The sequence below is a fragment of the Aegilops tauschii genome, chromosome 3, assembly GCF_002575655.3.
Source record: "Aegilops tauschii subsp. strangulata cultivar AL8/78 chromosome 3, Aet v6.0, whole genome shotgun sequence".
Taxonomy (NCBI): domain Eukaryota; kingdom Viridiplantae; phylum Streptophyta; class Magnoliopsida; order Poales; family Poaceae; genus Aegilops; species Aegilops tauschii.
This window is the reverse complement of record NC_053037.3, coordinates 449,256,579-449,274,624: the sequence shown is the minus strand read 5'-3', so window position 1 is coordinate 449,274,624 and position 18,046 is coordinate 449,256,579. Positions and strand designations below refer to the sequence as shown.

The 18,046-nt window shown below is 46.6% G+C and overlaps 1 long non-coding RNA gene across 1 annotated transcript; it reads left to right on the top strand.

The window, feature by feature from the left end:
* Positions 1 to 15,160: 15,160 nt before the first annotated feature.
* LOC120976825 (uncharacterized) lies at positions 15,161 to 17,412 on the top strand. Its single transcript, XR_005773322.3, has 3 exons — positions 15,161 to 15,718; positions 15,803 to 15,920; positions 15,998 to 17,412. It is a non-coding gene; the product is annotated as an uncharacterized lncRNA (long non-coding RNA).
* The last annotated feature ends 634 nt before the right edge of the window (positions 17,413 to 18,046 follow it).

The following is an 18,046-nucleotide window of genomic DNA, read 5'->3' as shown; positions in this document are numbered from 1 at the left end:
AAACCACACATGGGGCACCGCATTTCCTTTCAGCATCTTTGTTGTACTTATTATTTGGATCTTATTTGTTGGTTCTGAATCTTGCAAGCTGGGAAACACACCATGATGATGCAGAGGACAACAACCATAACAAACAGTTCAAACTTGGTAGTATTATCTTTGTGAAAGTGCGACAAATCTGCTGATCATAAGAACCCATTAACCTGATTGCTTTTTTAGTGGCTATTTGCTTATGTATGTAAACTAGTTCACTTGTCCATAAAAAAACTAGTTCACTCGGCTGCCGTGCTTTGAATCTCCTTCCTCCCAACATATTCCCCTCCTCAGGTGGACCCAGTAGGTCTCTGAATTTTCTCCCACTTTCTTTTTCGATGTAAACTGAGTTTTCTCCCAGTACTTTCCCCTAGAACCAACTCAACTGTCCCACGTCTAGCCTAAAAAATAATAATACCCCACGTACTATTAACTCATCAAATTAAAATGATATTTTATTTCGTAAGTTGAAAGTTCTTACAAAATAATAATAATAATTGTTTATATATAACTTGGCAAGTTAACTCCTAGTGATTGCGTACATAAGCTTGCAAAGATTTTACTAACGTGCAATCATGTGTTTATGTTTTTATAACATTTCTCCGTCTAGCCCAACATGACATTTTCACCCAGCCCAGCAAGTCCGCGGATTTCAAGAAAAGTGCAAATGGGATTTAAACGGGCTGCATAGATGCTACATCATTGTTTCACCCCGCCCACCAAATGGACTAAAAACAAATGGACTGGCTGACATGTGGGCCAGTAGGTCGAAGCCTAAGAAGGTGTTGGATTTACATCCAACGGCCGGCATTCTTCTTCAATCTCTCGTCTTCTTCCCCCAGCGCTGCCGGAACCGCCTGCTCCAGCCTTCGGCGTCCAGCGGTGTTGTTTTGCGCTCCCCAGCGAAACGCTACCCCGCCGACGGCCAGGCCATCCCTCCACTCCGCACCTCCTGTTATTCTCTGCCGAGTGTAGGCCCACCCCGCACCCGAACCAGTCAAGTTTCCCACTCCTCTCCGTCTGCGAGTCCACTGCCGCATCTTCCCCATCTCTGGGTCATTCCAGTCTGGGGCATCGCCGTCGTCCACCGCCTCGGTGCGCTTGGCGCGGCATGGTCAACATACGAGTCATCGGAAGAGGACTGTACATGGAGAGCCTGACGGCTGGGACCCACGAGGTCCATGGTCGCACGCAAGGAAAGTTCCTCCTTATTACGCACTGTACGTGCACTGTACGTGGGAAGGGCTTCTGTATTTCACGAAAAAACGTTACCCCCGCTGACAGGTCGGACCCACCAGCTATATCTTCGCACGCAAGGAAGTGCCTCCTTATTACGCCCAAAATATGAATACCCCCTGCTAGCTGGGACCCACCACAGTGGGTGGCTAACTTGTGGGCCTACTAAGTTGACGAGGACGGAGGGCTTTGTCAACTTAGTCAATATGAACGATTGTAGCTCCAGTGACCGTACGATGTCCATCCAACGGCCATAGTGCTTCTTCAACCTCTGGTCTTCTTGCTCCAGCCGCCCAAAGCAGCGCCGGTCGTGCCGCGTGCTCCTGCCTCTCGTGGCCGGCTGTGATGCCGCGGAGGCCTCACCGCCCCCTACTACTCCCAACGCTAGCCCAGGGTATCCCTCTACTCACCCACACCCCCTGTTATTCTGCGGCGACGGCATCCTCACGGCGCAGCCAAACCAGTGAACCCTCGTACTCCTCTCCGCGTGGGCATCCACTGCCGCGTCTTCCCTGGCTCCGCGTCGCCCCCTTCCTAGGCCTCGCCGTCGTCCACCGCCTTGGTGCTCTCGGCGCGGCGTGGTCAATGTGGTCAACGACCGACTTCCATCGGAAGAGTACTGTACGTGGAGAGGCTGACAGCTGGGTCCACGGCCACAGCCTAGTTTTTTTGTGATTTGCCAAGTAAGTCGCTTTGTCAGGCCTATTGGGCTACAAATCTTTCAAGACGAGGAGAGCTTCATTCGGCTGGCCGAGAAAATGGCCTATCAGTAATGAGAAATGGGCTGTACATTTTTAAAACACATCAAACCGGCAATTAGTTTCAAATATCTTTCTTTCATTTCGAGATTTTAAATTACATTAATTTTTATGCGTGGAGAATTTGCTGGATTTTATATTGATATAAATTTATTTTTAAAATCAGTTTGAATGTGAGTCGAAATTTCGGGATTAAAAACAATTCAGACCGCACCGAAATATGCAAAATTTCGTATAATTTTTTAAGGTGGCCACAATATGGGCAGTAATGCTAACAAAAAGAATAGGGGCTCCAAAAAAACCTTAAGAATTAGCAAATGGGCTGTAAATTATTAGAAATAATGGCAGATGGGTTGTATGCTGTTTTCCACAGATTTGAGGCTTTCCTAAAAAAAGGTTGACGCACAAGCAGTGATTGTTGGATGTCCATCGAACGGCCGTCGTGCTTCTTCAATCTCTGCTCTTCCTGCTCCAGCCGCTCAAACAAGCGCCGGCGGGACTGCCTGCTCCCTCCTCCCCGTGGCCGGCTGTGCTGCCGCGCAGGCCTCACCGCCCCACCGTACTCCCATCGCTGGCCTAGTCATCCCTCTACTCACCCACACCTGCTGCTCCGGCGACGGCAGACGAACCAGTAAACCCTCGTACAGTCGTACTCCCCTCCGCATGGGAAACAACTGCCGAGTCTTCCCTGCCTCCGTGTCGTTCCCTTCCTAGGCCTCGCCGTCGACCACCGCCCTGATGCTCTCGGCGTGGCCTGGTCAACATGGTCAACGACCGACATGCATCTGAAGTGGACTGTACGTGGAGAGGCCGACGGCTGGGTCCACGGCCGCACGCAAGGAAATGCCTCCTTATTACGCGCAAAATAATGATTCCTCCACCTGACATCAGGGACCCACCGAAAGGGCCTCTGTATTTCGCGAAAAAAACATTACCGCCGCTGACAGCTCGGACCCACCAGCTATATCTTCGCACGCAAGGAAGTGCCTCCTTATTACGCACAAAAAATGAATACTCCCCCTGTTAGCTGGGACCCAGTATAGTGGCAGGCTGACTTGTGGGCCTACTAAGTTGACGGGGACGGAGGGCTTTGTCAACTTAGTCAATATGCACGATTCTAGCTCCAGTGACCGTACGATGTCCATCCAACGGCCGTAGTGCTTCTTCAACCTCTGGTCTTCTTGCTCCAGCCGCCCAAACCAGCGCCGGTTGTGCCTCGTGCTCCTGCCTCCTGTGGCCGGCTGCGATGCGGCGGAGGCCTTACCGCCCCCTACTACTCCCACCGCTGGCCAGGCCATCCCTCTACTCACCCACACCCCCTATTATTCTGCGGCGACGGCAGCCTCACACCGCAGCGAACCAGTGAACCCTCGTACTCCTCTACGCGTGGGCATCCACTGCCGCGTCTTCCCCGGCTCCGCTTCGTCCCCTTCCTAGGCCTCGCCGTCGTCCACCGCCCTGGTGCTCTCGGCGCGGCGTGGTCAACATGGTCAAGGAACAGCTTCCATCGGACGTGGACTGTACATGGAGAGGCTGACAGCTGGGTCCACGGCCGCAGCAAGGAAGTGCCTCCTTATTACATGCAAAATAATTATTCCTCCACCTGACAGCGGGGACCCACCAGACGGGCCACCGTATTTCACGAAAAAAACGTTGCCCTGACTGCTGGGACCCACCAGCTACATCTTCGCATGCAAGGAAGTGCGTTCGGGCAAAAAAAATGATTCGCCCCCTGACTGCTGGGACCCACCAGCTACATCTTCGCAGGCAAGGAAGTGCCTGACAGTCGGGACCCACCTAGTCAAAGCGTACGTAGCGTTGTCATTCTGGTCGCGAACGTGTACGTACATATATACTGGTGGATGTAGAGGCGCGCACGTGTCGTAGTAGAGGCGTGTACGTGTCATAGTAGAGGCGCGCACGTAGCATGTACACGTACGTACAGCGGCCAGGGTGCAAGAAAGAAAATATGGCCACGTATGTGTACATACGGGCGGGGTCTCGAACGCCTACTCGCGCATACGTACGGCCAGGGCTCGTGTACATGGCTGGGTCGGAACGGAGAAACAGCGTCATCGTCGTGTTCATGGGGAGGCAATGGAATGCGTCATGTTCATGGGGAGGCAACGGAATGCGTCGTGTTCATCGGGAGGCAACGGAACGCGTGGGAGCCAACCGGCTGGGTTGGAACGGAATGCGTGGTCGTGTTCATCGGGAGGGCTTGGACGGAACAGGCAATGGAAACGAGGCCTGGCGTACCGCACAACGGAGGAAACGGACCTCCTACGTTCGCAACGGGGTTCTGTTGATCGGGAGGGGTGTGGCATACCGCAAAACGGAGGAAACGGACCTCCTACGGTTGAAACGGGGGTCCTGTTGATCGGGAGGGGTGTGGCGTATCGCAAAACGGACGAAACGGACCTCCTACGGTCGAAACGGGGGTCCTGTTGATCGGGAGGGGTGTGGCGTACTGCAAAACGGACGAAACGGACCTCCTACAGTCGAAACAGGGGTCCTATTCATCGGGAGGGGTGTGGCGTACCACAAAATGGGACTCCACGGGATACTGTTCATCTCGACCGTCGACCTCCTCCATCCTCCACGGGCTACCGTCGACCTCCTCCAGCCTCCACGGGCTCCTGTACATCCAGCCTCCACCGCGCACTACTCCACCTGCTACTGTTCAACCACCCCTCCACGGGCACCCCTCCACCGTCTACTGTTCATCCAGCCCTCCACACCACGGGGTCCTGTTCAACCACCCCTCCACGGGCACCCCTCCACCGTCTACTGTTCATCCAGCCCTCCACCACACCACGGGCTCCTGTTCATCCAGAGGCAACGCCACCGCTCACTGTTCATCCAAACCCCCCGCAACACTCACTGTTCATCCCAGAGGCAGCATCAATCGGCTTCAGTTAGCAGCTGTAGCGAAGGATTCGCTCGCTCGGGCTCAGTTAACAGCCATCGATCGATCGCTCGGGTTCAGTAACGCGTAGCCTGCAGTGCAATCGCTCGGGTTCAGTTAGAGCCCAACGCCTCGCTCGAGTTCAGTTAGACCCAACGCCTCGCACACACGCGCGTACGTGTACGAGAGAAACGCGCATCGCTCGGCCCCGACCTCCCACCGTAACCGGGAACTCGCCAAAATTTTCCTCGCCCTCGCTTCTACCACGGTTTTTCCATCATGGACGGCCCAAAGAATGTCATGCAGCTGCGTCTCCGGCTCGCCCAGGACGAAAGGCCCATTTTCTATCATGATTTTTTGTCATAGAAGTAGGAGCCCACCACATCTATATGATGATACTGGGTTTTGTCACAATTATCGTCATAGAAGTGTCATATGTATGACAGAAAAAAAATTCGTTCGGCCCAAAATGTCACGGATGTGTCATTTTTTGTAGTGCTTTATTAGGTAAACCTTTATGATGAGGTTGTCTAGTGAACTTAGAAAATTAAATTCATGAGATACGTCACCAAATTTAACCTTAACTTTCTCTTTAACACAACCAGTTTTATCATTAACGGTATTCAAAAAGGGTCTAGCAAATATAATGGGACAAAAGTTATTTTGTTGTGATCCGAGTACTAGAAAATCAGTAGGATCCTTAATATTACCAAACAATGCTTCAACATCTCTAACAATTCCAAGCGGTGAAATGGTATCCCTATTTGCAAGCTTAATAATAACATCAATCTCTTCTATTTTAGCAGGTGAAATTTCATGCACAACTTCTTGATAGAGAGAGAAATGAATAACACTTATACTAACATCCATATCACATGAACCGTGATAGCAATGATCTCCAATTTTAACAGAAACAACAGGCATGCCAACAACTTTCTTATTATTATCTAACATATCTCCTTCATTTCTAAATGGTTTCGTAATTCTAGCAGCTTCATCAGTATTATCAACCAACAGATCTTTAACCATTGCAATAGGAGGTTCTACTTTAATTTATTCAGAGGGTTTAGGTGCTCTAATATTACTTTTATGAATCAAGCTGTAGCCTTAGCATTTTCCTTAATGCTAACAAGGAAAGGAGGTTTCTCAAAGCAAGTAGCACGCACAGGAGGATTGGTAGTATAAGCAAGTGTTTCAGTTTTAGCAATAATTGGTTCTTCACGAATATCTTTAATGGGTGGATGAAACTTAAACCACTTCTCCTTAGGGAGATCAACTTAGCAGCAAATAATTCACAAAATGTAGCTACTATCTCAAAGTCAAGTCCATATTTTGCACTAATTAGCTCATGAAAAACATCTATTTCTATGAAAGACTTAACACAATCAAATTCAAAATTTATACCTGACTCATTACCTGTGTCGATTTCTCAATCTTCAAAGTTGTGTTTAATTCTTTCAATAAGACCATTTAAATCCAATACTTCTTTTTGAGAAAGAACCGGCAAAAGAAGAATCAAGCATTATTCTATCATTATGAGAAAGCCGGGCATAAAATTTATGTATAATCATATCTCTAGAAAGCTCATGATCGGGGCATTTGAGCATCATGCCCTTAAGCCTCCCCCAATATTGAGTGATACTTTCTCCTTGGCAAGGCCAAAAGTTACAAATATAATTCCAATCACGATGAAGTGCATAGGATAAAAAAAATATGGAATTCTAGCTTCACTCGGTTCCAGTCCCATGTTTCATGTCCATCCAATAGCCAATACCATACCAATGATCTTCCCTCCAAAGATAAAGGGAATAATTTCTTCTTAACTCCATCTCTAGATAAACCTGCAAGCTTAAACAGTCCACAGTGTTCATCCATATAGATTAAGTGCATATCACGATGTATTGTTCATCTCCTGCATAGGATTTAGCATTCAATTTTTCCATAATACCAACTGGGATTTTGACGAAGTGAACTCCCGTAAGATCCCTTGGCAGGCTTCATGACGAGACCAGAAGTACCGGAACGGAGTCTACACACACAGTTTACCCAGGTTCGGCCTCCGAAGAGTAATACCCTACGTCCTGCTTTGTTTTGGTATTAATGGTGAGGGGATACCGCGTGCAGAGGATTACAATGGTGAACGATCTGTCTACTGAGAGTTAGTTCTAGATTGGATCCCTAATGAGGGCCCTAGACCACCCTTTATATAGACAGGAGAAGTCTAGGGTTTACATGGAGAAGATATGGGATCGATCTGGCCGCCACCATCTACCTTGGGGCATACGTGAACCCGCCCTTTCCTTCTTAGGGTTCCGTGATGCTCTTTGGGCCTGGTGGTCCCTAGTCGAAGTAGAGGCCGGGCTCCTTTACGTTAGGCACCCTTGGTCTGGGACCCAGTTAGTAACCCCCGAGCGTCGCGGAGGACGCGAGCATCCAGGCTCAGAGACCTCCGTCGGGCTCTTCTTCTCGTGCCTCCGGCCTCCTGAACTCCCTGTTGGGAGGTCCTTTCCTTCTTCGCGTTCGTGATGCCACCGTGTCGGTTTTGGACGACTGGGTCGGTTAGAGCCTAGCGGGCCGGCCCACTGGTCGCGCAGTTATCATCCCGGGCACGGTTCGTGGTCCTGCTTCCTTAAATACAACGGTCACGTGGTTGTATTGGTGCTTGCCTGACACTTCTTCTCTGCCACCGCGCGTCTTGCTTACCCCTTCTGCATCGTTGGTGCTGGTGCCTTTGTTGGATAACTATGGCCTCCATCCATTTCCTCTTTCGGGATGGATGATCCGCCCGGCCCCGTGCCGCCATGTCTGCCGCATCCGCCCATGTGGGCCAGCGAATGGGAGCGCTCCTCTGTCTCACGATCCCAACTGGAGCAGTTGGTGAGGAAGGGGCTTCTCCGGGAATTTACCAAGATAGGTTGGATGGCGCCTAGATTGAGGGACAAAGTTCCACGGCCGCTGCACTGGAACCAGGTGGTGCACGTGGCGTTCATCCACCGTGGGTTGCGGCTCTTGCTTAGCTTGTTTACTAGGGACGTGCTGGCCCTCTATGGTCTGCAGCTGCATCACCTGATGATATGTCTCTAGCGTATCTAATTTTTTTATTGTTCCATGCTGTTATATTATCAATCTTGGACGTTTTACATACATTTACTAGCAATTTGATAACGTTTTTCGGGACTAACCTATTAACTTAGTGCCCAGTGCCAGTTGCTGGCTTTTGCTTGTATTTTACTTTGCAGAATATCAATACCAAACGAAGTCCAAATGCCACATAACTTTTTGGAGATTTTTTGGGTAGTAAAGGACCCTGGAAACTTCTGGAGGCCACGAGAAGATGGGCCAGTGGCCCACTAGGCACCAGGGCGTGTTAGGGGCCTTTGGCGCGCCCTGGTGGGTAGTGGGGCCCACGTGGCTCTGTTTGACCTACCTCTGCCTCTATAAATACTCTCAAAACCAAAAACCCTTAGGGGAGTCGACGGAATACTTTTTCCGCTACCGAAAGTTCCAGAACCACGAGATCCAATCTAGAGGCCTTTTCTGACATGGAGGGGTTCTTCATCTTTGTTGCCCCTCCGATGATGCATGAGTAGTTTACCACAGACCTATGGGTCCGTAGTTAGTAGCTAGATGGCTTATTCTCTCTTTTTGATCTTCAATACAATGTTCTCTTTGGCGTTCTTGGAGATCTGTTTGACGTAATTCTTTTCTCGATGTGTTTGTTGGGATCCAATGGATTGTGAGTTTATGATCAAATCTATCCATGAATATTATTTGAGTTTTCTCTGAACTCTTTTATGCATGATTGTTATAGCCTCGTATTTCTTCTCCAATTTATTGGTTTGGTTTGCCAACTTGATGCACTGGTACGGCGACGTGCTAAACAAACGGTTTTTAACACCTTTCCGCGACGGCATTTGGAACCGTCGCCAAGTGAGTGTGGGCGATAGGGGGGTCCTTCCCACACGACCCATAAATCGTCAGGGATAGGCCCTCCTGGGACCCAGGCTGGGGCCATGTGTGATCGGGCGAGGCATCGAAACCCAATCATTTCCGTAGGTATGTACATCCCACACGGTAACCAGAGAAAATCATTTCCGTAGGTATGTACATCCCACACGGTGAATCCCAGAAAATCATTTTCGTAGGTATGTACATCCCACACGGTGAATCCCAGAAAATCATTTCCGTAGGTATGTACATCCCACACGGTGAATCCAAGAAAGACATTTCCATAGGTATGTATATCACACACAGTTCTTTTTGTGGAAACGTTTGTGCAAGGTGGCCTAACGCAAACAGTTCGCTGCCAGAAGCCATGTGTGATTGTTAGTTGATCGAACACGCCTACTTTCTAGAAACCGTGCGGGTTGTTTGAGTTCATCTCCCACGGTGCCGTCTGAGTAACCGTTTGCAATAGAAAAACCCAATAAGCAGGGTAATTAGCCTATTATTGATAATCCATGTACTAATCAAACTGATATTTCTTATAAAACACGCCAGATATATCATATCCATATAAAAGCAACCAGGATTTCATAATCGAATTACATCAGATAGCTTCGGCACTCAGTTACGCTATTACACGACAGCACCAAGTTTCACATGCAGCATTAAAAACCTTTGGAAAGTAGCATCATACACGGTAAATAGACAGATGAATCTCATCTGGGAAACTGCAGAAGCGGAAGGCAAATATTGAGCCTTCAGTGATGTTGAATGTCCTTGCAAGTTTAGGCCAGTGGCTATGGATAATTGCCAGCTCAACCTTCGTCCTCTTCAGCAAGACTTCAATATTGTACCGTGGGTGTTGAATGAATAACTTCCTCGCCTCTTGACCATGCAGGTGGTTTGAGAGGTAATCATCGGTGAACTGCTTTGAAAAGTACTGAAAACAAAGCTATGCATAAATCGCTATTGTAAATTTTGAAATGGCGCAAGGGGTAAAAACAAGGTAAAAGAGTTGGTACCATCCTATAGTTTACTGATGTCTTCTTCATTGTGCAAACAAAGATCTTGTTGTTATTTGTCGCAAGTTTCTTCATCCTAACAATCTTTCTGAGTTTCTTGACTTGACTGATATTCATGGACATCTCATTTCCCCATATGCAAAATGGGTCGAACAGTGGGTCTAAGCCTCTGACAGCAGGACCTACATCTGCAAGACCAAATTGTAAGAAACCTAAATATTAGAATGTTTCCTGCAACTACACAATAATGTGCTATTAGCCAAAGGACCCTGCTTGAACAAACCTCGATGGTAAACCGCAGTGTCTCCCATTGTTTCCCTGCAACACACATAAGGAAGATCTTGATCAGGTTAATTGAGTATAGCCAAATTCGATTGGTGTCACATGCATAACAATACAAAATTGTACCCACAGCAAATGAAAATCAAATTGCAGAACTGAACCAAACAGTTAAATGGACAGTAGACCAAATGAACCAAAATAGTTAACTGGGCATGACATTGCACAATAGAAACATGTACTAGAAGATAAGACAGTTAAGAAAACAAAGAATGCTTGAGAACAGTACTACGAAATGTAGCAATTGTTGGACCAAAGTGTTAACTAAACATTACATTTCAGAGGACCAAACTGTTAACTGAACATCAGATTGCATATTAAAATTACAGAGGACAAATCACTAGAAGGCACTGGCGGTGGCCTCGAGAAAACATCATGAACTGTATTTTAAAGTAGAGAACCACGTGGCGGTGTCGACGGTGGCCTCGAAGACGAGGTGCTCCTCCAAGATCTGGTGGTCGACATGCATGACAGCCATAGCGACCTTATTCGCGCGTGCGGCCGCATGCTACTGAGCTCCATGTTATACAACATGCAAAATGGCGGTGGGCGGTGCTTAATTGGAGGAGGGGGGCAGTGATTTTGGTGGAAAGTGTCACTCCGTCAGTCGGGGCATGTGGGAAGGGAAAGAAGGAGGATGGTGTGGGTGGGGTGTGGATTACCTGACCATATCGACGAGGCCGCGCAGCAAGAAGAAGGGTCGGCGGCGAGGAGGCCGCGCGGCAAGAAGAATGGTCGCCAGCGAGGAGGCGACGCTGCAAGAAGAAGGGTCGCCAGCGAGGAGGCGGCGCTTCAAGAAGAAGGGTAGCCGGCGAGGACGTGGCGCTGCAAGAAGAAGGGTCGCCGGCGAGGAGGCTGAGCTTCCAGTAAGCAGCAGTGAAGGTTTGAACTTGGAAAGCAAGGAGGAACAGTGGAAATGTGGCTTTTGGTAGGAGGGAGGGGGCGGGGAGATAGATATTTCCGTGGTGGCAAAAAAATATCACTCGGTGCCGCGAGAAACTGGCACGCAAGTGTGGTTCAAGTGGGGGCGGTGGACTGTAGATGACGAAGCTTCCTGCGTAAGCCAGACAAGATGGTGCGCCAAGATATTTTATATCGCATCCCACACGATTCTTTCTAGTAAACTGTTTGTGGTATACCTGATTTTTTCATTATGTTTTGAAAGACAAAATGGTGTTACGGAGGGAAAGGATGGTGTTTGAATTGCTAGAACATTTACGTACAGTGAACATGCAACTAGTACATGATTGTCGTGTTTAAATTTGGAATTATTCCGGGTTCGTTTGGCATTTTTATACATTAATTGAGTTTCTCGGCATTTAATGTGCATAATTCAAATTTGAACTACAAGCACATGCTCCAATGCACCAAAGTTTGTTGAAAAATCACATGTGTGTCTTTGGGTGAATTTATAGGTCCCATGCAAGAAATGGGAATGAAATTCAAACATCTGGGCATCGAGGCTCGGCCGGAATGATTGAGAAACTTGGTTTTTTAATTCCTGTAAATCCAAAACATGGCTGGAAATCATGAAACTTGGCATGGTGTCATGACATGGCACCAACATGTTTGAGTAATTTTTTTGGCCGAATTGGGACAAGCTTTGGTGTAAGCTTCTTGGAAACCGGAGCTTCCCTCAAGAAGGCTCTTGGTTGTGAGGGGGAACGTGTCACCTCCGTGTGCGAAACGACATACGTACACTGCTTCTCCCGCCTTAATTTTTTTAAACTGGCAGATTATACCAAATAGAAGTATCGTACTAAATTTTGGAATTATTCCGGGTTCGTTTGGCCTTTTTTATACATTAATTGAGTTTCTAGGCATTTAATGTGCATAATTCAAATTTGAACTACAAGCACATGTTCCAATGCACCAAAGTTGTTTGAAAAATCACATGTGTGTCCTTTGGTGAATTTATAGGTCCCATGCAAGAGATGAGAATGAAATTCAAACATCCGGGCATCGTGGCTCTTCCGGAAGGATAGAGAAACTTGGTTTTTTAATTCCTGTAAATCCAAAACACGCCTGAAAATCATGAAACTTGGCATGGTGTCATGACATGGCACCAACATGTTGCGGTAATTTTTTTGGCCGAATTGGGACAAGCTTTGGTGTAAGATTCTTGCAAACCGGAGCTTCCCTCAAGAAGGCTCGTGGTTCCGAGAGGGAACGTGCCACCTCCGTGTGCGAAATGACATACGTACACTGCCATCTCCTGCCTTAATTTTTTTACACAGGCAGATTAGACCAAATAGAAGTATCGTGCTAAATTTTGGAATTATTCCGGGTTTGTTTGGCCTTTTTTATACACTAATTGAGTTTCTGCGCATTTAATGTGCATAATTCAAATTTGAACTACAAGCACAGGCTCCAGTGCACCAAAGTTGTTTGAAAAACCATATGTGTGTCCTTGGGTGAATTTCTAGGTCCTATGCAAGAGATGGGAATGAAATTCAAACATCTGAGCATCGTGGCTCGGCCGGAAAGATTGAGAAACTTGGTTTTTTAATTCCTATAAATCCAAAACACGCTGAAAATCATGAAACTTGGCATGGTGTCATGACATGGCACCAACATGATGCGGTAATTTTTTTGGCCGAATTGGGACAAGCTTTGGTGTAAGCTTCTGTTGGGGAACGCAGTAATTTCAAAAAAATTCCTACGCACACGCAAGATCCATCTAGGTGATGCATAGCAACGAGAGGGGAGAGTGTTGTCCACGTACCCTCGTAGACCGAAAGCGGAAGCGTTATGACAATGCGGTTGATGTAGTCGTACGTCTTCACGATCCAACCGATCCTAGTACCGAAAGTACGGCACCTCCACGATCCGCACACGTTCAGCTCGATGACGTCCCACGAACTCTAGATCTAGCTGAGGTCGAGGAAGAGTTTCGTCAGCACGACGGCATGATGACGGTGATGATGAAGTTACCGACGCAGGGCTTCGCCTAAGCACTACAACGGTATGACCGGGGTGGAAATCTATGGAGGGGGACACCACACATGGCTAAACAATCAACTTGTGTGTTCTAGGGTGCCCCCCTCCCCATGTATATAAAGGAGGGAGGGGGAGGCCGGCCGGCCCTCATAGGCGCGCCAAGGGGGGAGGAATCCTCCTCCTAGTAGGAGTACGAGTCCCCCTTTTCCTAGTCCTACTAGGAGAAGAAGGAAGGAGGGGGAAAGAGAAGGAAGGAGGGGGTGCCGCACCTCCCCCTAGTCCAATGCGGACTAGGCCCATGGGGGGCTCGCGGCCAGCCCTTCGCAGCCTTCCCCTAGGCCCAATAAGGCCCATTGCTTCTTCGGTGGTTCCGATAACCCTTCCAGCACTCCGATATTTATCCGATGACCCCGGAACTCATCCGGTGTCCGAATAACATCGTCCAATATATTATTCTTTATGTCTCGACCATTTCGAGACTCCTCGTCATGTCCGTGATCACATCCGGGACTCCGAACTACCATCGATACATCAAAACACATAAACTCATAATACCGATCGTCATCGAACGTTAAGCGTGCGGACCCTACGGGTTCGAGAACTATGTAGACATGACCGAGACTCATCTCCGGTCAATAACCAATAGCGGAACCTGGATGCTCGTATTAGCTCCCACATATTCTATGAAGATCTTTATCGGTCAAACCGCATAACAACATACGTTGTTCCCTTTGTCATCGGTATGTTACTTGCCCGAGATTCGGTCGTCGGTATCTCAATACCTAGTTCAATCTTGTTACCGGCAAGTCCCTTTACTCGTTTTGTAATGCATCATCCCGTAACTAACTCATTAGTCACACTGCTTGCAAGGCTTATAGTGATGTGCATTACTGAGAGGGCTCAGAGATACCTCTCCGATACACGGAGTGACAAATCCTAATCTTGATCTATGCCAACCCAACAAACACCTTCGGAGACAACTGTAGAGCATCTTTATAATCACCTAGTTACATTGTGACGTTTGATAGCACACAAGGTGTTCCTCCGGTATTCGGGAGTTGCATAATCTCATAGTCAAAGGAACATGTATAAGTCATGAAGAAAGCAATAGAATAAAACTCAATGATCATAATTCTAAGTTAAAGGATGGGTCTTGTCCATCACATCATTCTCTAATGATGTGACCCCGTTCATGAAATGACAACACATGTCTATGGTCGGGAAACTTAACCATCTTTGATTAACGAGCTAGTCTAGTAGAGGCATACTAGGGACACTTTGTTTTGTCTATGTATTCACACATGGATCAAGTTTCCGGTTAATACAATTTTAGCATGAATAATAAACATTTATCATGATATAAGGAAATATAAATAACAACTTTGTTATTGCCTCTAGGGCATATTTCTTTCTATCTCCCACTTGCACTAGAGTCAATAATCTAGTTCACATCGCCATGTGATTTAACACCAATAGTTCACATCTTTATGCGATTAATACCCATAGTTCACACCGCCATGTGACCAACACTCAAAGGGTTTACTAGAGTCAATAATCTAGTTCACATCGCCATGTGATTTAACACCCAAAGAGTACTAAGGTGTGATCATGTTTTGCTTGTGAGATATGTTTAGTCAACAGGTCTACCACATTCAGATCTGTATGTATTTTGCAAATTTCTATGTCTACAATGCTCTGCACAGAGCTACTGTAGCTAATTGCTCACACTTTCAATATGTATCCAGATTGAGACTCAGAGTCATCTAGACCAGTGTCAAAGCTTGCATCGACGTAACCCTTTACGACGAACTCTTTGTCACCTCCATAACCGAGAAACATATCCTTATCTTTACCTAATAATAAAGCATCTATTGCTTCTGCCCGCACACCCGTCGTGACACTTTTGTAAAAAGGCCCTTCTCTTTTTCGAAAACTAAACTCGCACTCCCCATCATAAGTCAACCCCAAACCGGTACAGAGGAGAGAAAAGAAGAAGAAAAAAACAGTGCCCCGCACAACCCTGCTTCCTCAATCCCATCTCCACCTCCATCCCGCCGCCACCTCCTGCCCCACGTCGCCCGCCCCACACCGCGTCCCTCCCCAAACGGTGGCGATGATGGAAGCGCTGCCCAGCTCCTGACCGACGGATTCACCGTCTCCCCGCTCCTCGGGGAAGAGAGGAAGAAAGGAGAAGGAGAAGGGGCACAAGGTGAGGGAGGCGGTCGCCGGCGGTGGTGGCTTTGGTGAGCCACCGGCAGGCAGGGAGCCGAGCTCCTGTTGAGGCGGCGGGGCTCGGTGTGGGCTGGTTCCTCCGGATCGAGCCCTTCTCATCTTCCTCTCATTCACTTGGCTCCTGGTTCCTCTGTATCGAGCCCTTTCTCATCTTCCTCTCATTCGCTTGGCTCCTTCCCTCACGATTGGTGCCCGGGCATCGCCATCGCCATGGACGGCCTGCACAGCGCCGACGCCCGCTTCTCCCCCGGGAGGGCCATGTCGCCTCAGGTCCGGCCCCCCGCTGGCCCGCCGGACATAGGCAGGTAAGGACGGACGATGGCTGAGATTGGGTCTCGCCTTCTTCTTCTCTGGTTAAGAAAGATTAGTTCTTTGGTGCGTTTTGCTAGGTGGGCGGCCTCGCTGAATTGGTTGCCTCTGTTTTTTCATTGGTCATCGAATGTCCACCCACGGAGACCAGCACCCTATGGATCGCCAAGCTCTGTTCAGACCAAAAGATAAGCGCAGGTAAGTACAATTCACCATAATCTATCATCGATCAATATATGTTTGCCATTTCCAAGAAAGTAGATACACTACTGCAGATTGACGAATGGATAAAGCAATATCTCAAAGGTTTTTGCCGCCGCTGGTTGTTGGATTCATAAGACCTGCCTTTTAGACTTGGCAATGGACTTGGGATTATTGATGGCCTAGCCACTGAACAGTGAACGAAGGAGTCAGAGGTAGCTTGAAGCACAAATGCTTCACCGGCCTTGATAAAACTCATGCCTGCACATGGAGCAGTCCTGAATGGTTCACACAGATCATTTTTTACTGCAGCTTTTGTTTTTCATTTTCATCTTTTGAACCTGAAGAAGAATGCAAGCTAATGAATTACCATAAGCCTGAGACTCTTATTCCTGTTGAGACTAGCTACAGACTTTTGTGAACTGGTCAAGTCTGAATTTTTTTGTTGGGTAGACATATATTTTGCGGTGGCTGGAGTGTACTGGCATGGTTACGTAGGTCCACTCATGAAACAATATCCCTGTATCAAATTTCTCAACCCAATCCATCAGCATGCATTTAAGAACGAGAATTTACATGCCAAATATTTTCTCCATGGTTAGGAATTGGTATATATGTACCTCTGTATCAATATCTCCCTTTTTTCATAATAGTTTGTTACATAACCAAAAATAGGTGGAACTTCTTCCACACTGTGTCAGTTCTTTACATTACTTAGATGTTTTATTTCTCAGTTTTTGTTTGCACAGGTACCATCAATTTCAGTTTTCATTAATTCATTTTAGTCTTCAGCACGACAGTCTCTATTTCATTAGTAATTGGTATATCTTGTTATTTTTAGTTATATATTATTCAGCTCATTTTTTTGTCTGGTGTGGTGATTCTTCGGTATTTCTTATAATTATTCATTTATCTGCCTAATTCTCAATCTTGTCATTTGTCATTTCTTGGTTATAGTCCACATACGGATGTATATAGACATATTTTAGAGTGTAGATTCACTCATTTTGCTCCGTATGTAGTCACTTGTTGAAATCTCTAAAAAGACAAATATTTAGGAACGGAGGGAGTACTTGTTTCATGTAGGTTTTGGAATTTCTTGAAGCTGTACAGTTCAGATGTCCAGACTGGAAGCTGTTGGATGGACCGGTTACAAAAAAATAGGTGCTCATTCGTTGGATTTATGTGCTATTTTGTGTTCCAAGAAAGGGTTATCTGCTAGGTGTCCCCTTCTCACATTGGCCCACTTTGATTATTTGACTGTACCGCCTTACACTGATGACAACAGTTTCAACTTAGTAAGCCATATGCTGATATTCATATGACTGTGATCTCAGAAATAAAAGTTCATAGGAAAGGAACATAAACCTTCACTAAACATAGAGTTGTGTTGTACCTGTACTGAGAAAGATTTGTAAAGTATGAAAATTTGTGTTGAGATGAAACAAATTATGATTATTAGTCATGGAAGTTTGGCCCTGCTGACGGACATTTTCGTGGACTCTTCAATTATCTCTTCGATGCAACGCGCGGGCATATGTGCTATAATAAGTTAATACTCCCTCCGTTTCCAAATATAAGTCTTTCTAGAGATTCCAATAAGTGACTACATACGAAGCAAAATGATTGAATCTACACTTTAAAATATGTCTATATATATCTGTATGTTGTGGTCCATTTGAAATGTCTAAAAAGACATATTTAAAAACGGAGGGAGTACTAATAATAAGTTTCTTCGTTTTTTGGTCTATTCAAGTTGCCCATAAATAAAGTTGAAGTAAAGTACCCACCATGCCATCTGTAAGTGAAAAAAACTCTTTGTTAATTGTTTCTTTGTTTTTTTATCTGTCATCGAGACAACACCTAAGGTTGATGTAAATTACCCATCCCGCCACCCATAAGAGAAAAAACTCTTCGTTAATTGTTTCTCAGAATTTTCAGTCTTTCATCGAAACTTTCACTAAAGTTGAAGAAAATTACACACCCACCACCCGTAAAACAAAAAAAGAGCATTCCTCCAAATTATTCATACATCATAGGGCCCTCCAGTTTTTCATTCATTGTTAGACTGGCTTTTTCTTTTCCTTCTCATACACATATCGAGGATATACTTAAAAAAATAA